The sequence below is a fragment of the Cetorhinus maximus genome, chromosome 20, assembly GCF_964194155.1.
Source record: "Cetorhinus maximus chromosome 20, sCetMax3.hap1.1, whole genome shotgun sequence".
In the NCBI taxonomy this organism is placed as follows: domain Eukaryota; kingdom Metazoa; phylum Chordata; class Chondrichthyes; order Lamniformes; family Cetorhinidae; genus Cetorhinus; species Cetorhinus maximus.
In genome coordinates, this window is record NC_135898.1 from 12,721,179 (window position 1) to 12,726,381 (window position 5,203).

Sequence of the window (5,203 nt, forward strand, 5' to 3'; positions counted from 1 at the left end):
TTCCGGCCCCGCGCGCACAGCCAGGCTGACAGGTTCCGCCCCGAACAAACGTTCCCCCCCCCCAACCCGTCCGCAGCGGAAACCCGCCAAGGCAGCTCCTCCGCACAGCCGTGAGTGAGATTTCTGTCCTCGGACCTAAAAGAATTATCCTCACTCACCATCGCTTTGGGAAAGGACCTACCCAAGGGGGGATCCTTCGCACATCCCAGTGCCTGGGCGAGGGACCCTTTTCCCTTCTATGGATGAAGCAGGTTTCATTTCTCTGTCTTGCCCTCAGGCCAGGACTCTGTCCCCTGGTTCTATCTCTTAAACATAGACCAACACCAACACAACCAGGCCCTGAATTCCCCGGGGCTGCTCTTTTGAACAGTTGAAATTCTCATCCATCCCAATAATTAATATTTCCACAGAACAAGGTCCAGCAGTGCCTCACTGCTACATATTTTACTGACTGGGAAACCTGTTGTAGGGTCTCGGTTACAGTTTGGTAGGTCTGAAGAAGTCATCGCAGTCATACATAGATTAACTGTAAGTCTTTGTTGACTCTTAGAACTATTTACAGATATGCAGTTAAAAAGTACAAGCCGGGAGCTGTCTCCATGCTTGCCGGTACATACGGCTCTGTCCAACACTCAACTGACCCAGGGTGCAGGTCATGTACTCATTTATATAACTCTGTGGGCAATACTATACTCAGTCCCACATTAACCCGATATGTGCCAGACCCTTACGTTATACCTCCCCCCAATCCTTTAATCATAGAATTGTAGAAAGTTTATGGCACAGAAAGAGGCCACTTGGCCCATCATGTCTGCGGTGACGGATAATCGAGCCACCCAGCCTAATCCCACTTTCTAGCATTTGGTCTGTAGCCCTGCAGGTTACGGCACTTGAGGTGCATATCCAGACTCCTTTGAAATGAGTTGAGGGTTTCTGCCTCAACAACCCTTTCAGGCAGTGAATTCCAGACCTCCACAACCCTCTGGGTGAATTTGTTTTTCCTCATCCCCACTCTAATCTTTCTGCCAATCACTTTCAATCTACGTCGCTAGTCACTGACCTCTCTGCTAAAGTAAATAGGCCCTTCCCATCCACTCTATCCAGGCCACTCACAATTTTCTACATCTCAGTCAAATCTCCTCAGTTCCAAGGAGAACTATCACCAGCCTATTCAATATTTCCTCAACTCCAATTTTCCAGTCCTGGCAACATCCTCGTAAATCTCCTCTGTACCCTCTCTAATGCAATTACATCTTTTTTATAATGAGGTGACCAGAACTGCACACAGTACTCAAGCTGTGGCCTAACTAATGTTTTACACAGTTCCAGCATAACCTCCCTGATCTTATATTCTGTGCCTTGACTAAGGAAAGGATTCCATATGCCTTCTTAACCACCTTATCAACCTGTCCTGCAACCTTCATGGATCTGTAGACATTCACTCCAAGGTCTCTTATTTCCTCAATACCTCTTAGCATCATCCTCTTAAGATGGAAGGTGGTGGCATAGTGGTATTGTTACTGATTTAATATTCTGGAGTCCTAGGGTAATGCTTTGGTGACCTGGGTTCAAATCCAACCATGGCAGATAGTGAACTTTGAATTCAATAAATATCTGGAATTAAAAGTCTGGTGATGATTATGAAACCATTGTTGTAAAAACCCAACTGGTTCACTAATGTCCTTTACAGAAGAAAATCTGCTATCCAATTTCTGCATTGTCTGCAAACTTCTTAATCATTCCCCCTACATTTACTTACAAATCATTAATGTATACCACAAAAAGCAGGGACCTAATATGAGCCCCTGTGAACCTGCTGGAAACAGCCTTCCAGTCACAAAAATATCCATCAGCAATTACCTTTTGGGCGGAGTTTGAAGGCCCCTCCCGCCGGTGGGATTTTCCAGTCTCGCCAAAGTCAATGGACGTTTGAACGGTCACCACATTTTCCGGCCCTGCCCCCGCCGCAATGGGGCTGTAAAATTCTGCCCTTTGTTTCCTGCCACAGAGCCAATTTTATACATGGCTTGCTACATTCCCCTGGATCCCACGGGCTTTTTTTTTTAACCAGTTTGCCATGTGGGACCTTGTCAAAAGACTTGCTAAAACCATGTAGACCACATCAACTGCAATCAGCTCATCAATCCTCCTTGTTAATTATTCAAAAGTTTCAATCAAGTTAGTCAGACAGGACCTTCCCTTAACAAATCCATGCTGACTATCCTTGATTGATCCATGCCCTTTTAAGTGACAGTTTATCCTGTTCTTCAGAATTGATTCCAATAATTTGTCCTCCATCAGACTGACTGAGGGAGGTGTCAGCTGTGGCTCAGTTCATAGCACCCTCACCTTTGAATCAGAGGGTTGTGGGTTCATGTCCCACTCCTGGAAACCAAGAACTGTGATTGTACTCAAAAAGAGTTGCAATCTGCAACTATTGATAACTCAAAAGAGTATCAGACTGACTGGCCTGTAATTATTCAGTTTACTCCTCAGTTCCTTTTTAAACAAAGGTAAAATGTTAGCAGACCTCCAGCACCTCACCTGTATCCAGTGAGGATTGGAAAATGATGGCCAGACCCTCAGCAATTTCCTCCCTGGCTTCTTTTAACAGCCAGGGGTACACTTCATCCAACCCTGGTGATTTTTCCACTTTTAAGGATTCAAATTCCCTTAATACTTCCTCTCCCCCTATGTTTAACACATCTAATACTTCACACTCCTCCTCCTTAACTACAATATCTGCATTGTGCCCCTCTTTTGTGAAGACAGATGCAAAGTATTCTTTAAGAACATACCCACATCCTCTGCCTCCATTCATAGGTTACCTTTTTGGTCTTTTGTGGGCCCTACTCATGCCTTAGTTGTTCTCTTACTCTAATGTGTTGATGAAACACCTTTGGGTTCTCCTTGATTTTTGTTTTCCTAATTATCTTTTTTATTTCACCTCTCCTCTTTCTATGCTCCTCTCGGCTTTCTATACTATTGAGTTCTTGGTGTCTGACTGTTACAATCCCAGCTGATGTTAATAGTGGACATGTCAGATCCCAGCGTGAAACCTGGTTTGATTGATCCTACATTTTTTGGAAGAAACCGTGGAGGAAGGTTACTGAACAAATTTGCAGGAGTCTGCTGATTAACTTTTAACACGAAGAATAAAATATTTATTTATCTACAAAAATTAACTATATTACACTAGATAAAAAAAAGTTTTTAAAAAAGATTCTCGCTTGGGACTGGCACAGTTGCAAATGGTTTTCTTCCAGAGGATTCATGAACATTCACTTAATGTTTCTCCCCCAACCTGTGTCTGTCCCCAAGACACCCCAAAAACCGTACTCCAAATGCACTGTTTCTTCAAACTGCAGGGCAAAGAAATGAGTTCCCTAAACTTGGTGTTAAAGTAGCACCTCTGCTAAACCGATCACTTTACTGAGTTCTATAACTGACTATTCAGTCAACTTGTAGTCTTTCTTATCCAAGAGCTTAAAATTCCTGTTTTCTCTCTCTCTGACACACACTGAACTTTTTTTTCCCCTGTCTTTTCTGTGTCACTTGACCCATTTCATGAGGCTTTATTCCTTTTTTTCCAGAATCAATAAACTTTTAACCCCTTTTAACCCATCCATTTAACTTCAGGGGTTGTAAAACTTCATTAAAAATGTATATATGCAAACAAACCCAAAAGACCTGGCCTTTTGTCAGGAGTCCGTCTAGACTCCCAGGCACAATGGCTCACAAACAACCTAAATAAAACTGAAACCACTTTACCTTTCTTGACATACACAAGTTCAACATAAAAATTATACATTGTTCATAACACTGACACAAGCTTTCCTTTTCTGCTTTACCTTACCCCGTAAGCTCCTTGACATCCAGAGGGCTCTAGATTTGGCCATCCCACTCTTGTTCTTAGTGGGAACATGTTTACTCTGAACCCCCTGAACCTCCCATTTGAATGCCTACTACTGCTCTGACACAGATGTACCTTCAAGTAGCTGTTTCCACCCCTCAGTTTAATAAAATTGGCCTTGCCCCAATTTAGAACTTTAACCCTTGTTTTATCTTTGTCCTTATCCATAATTATGTTAAAACTAACTGAATTATGATCATGACCACCAAAATGCTCTCCTAATGTCACTCCTTCCACCTTCCCAGCTTCATTTCTTCGAACTAAGTCCAGAACTGGTCCTCTCTTGTTTCACTTGGCCATTTACATATTGGCCAAAGAATTTATCTAATCCAATGTATTTTAAGTGATTATCATTTACCTTCTGCCTTACATTGCTATTGCTGTCATACATTTACATTGTCATTGCTACATGATCACTACCCCATCTGCCCCCTTCAATCCCTTGAGTTCAAAGGTTCATACGGTCTGGAGGTTTTACAATCCTTTCATATCTCATTCACATTACTGTTGGAGGAGTGGTAGGCTCTGTTTACTGGTGGTTCTCTCATTTGGTTTGGAGGTTGTTCTGGCATCTGGGTATCTTTTCACCCTTTTCTTTCATTCTTTCACATTGAGCCACTCTTAGTCAGTCCGGCTGGTGCATTGATCGGTGGTTGCTGCTCTAACCTGCTTCTTGTGAGGCGGATGAACATTGTGCTTGTCTCCTTATTGGTTTTTTCACTTCTTCCATCGTCTTGTGGGTCACCACGATGTATGTGGAAGTTTATGTTTCAAAAATGGAACCCTCATTCTCACTTGTTTCACAATTTTACCCAAATTTCTGAGCTCTTTCTTATTTTCCAGTTGTTTTTCAAGTGTATGAGTCTTTTCATTCAGCTCAGCAACCACTCTGGTCAGTTGAGTTGTCTTTGTTTCACAGTTATCTCAGGAACTCTTATATAAATTTGACAACTTCATCTGGACATTCAGTTCTGTCGGAATCTTTCTTCCATGGTCACTGACTGCTCCTTGGACTCTTTCAATTCACTCATTAGATCATCAATGTGTTTCGCAGAATTTCTGTTATCTACTTTCAAAGTCTGGATTTGCGCTTCCATACTATGCATCTCAGCCTTCATGTTGTTCAGATTGGACCGAAATTGAAGAAATTAACCGGTTTTGGTTGTTAATTCTGCTTTCAAGCAACTGTTCTGATGCATCAGCAATTCTTTCTCCTATTCTAGGCATTTCGCACAATACTTACTAGAGACCTCTGGTGCTTGGAGTCATCAAGTTTGAATTGAAGATCTA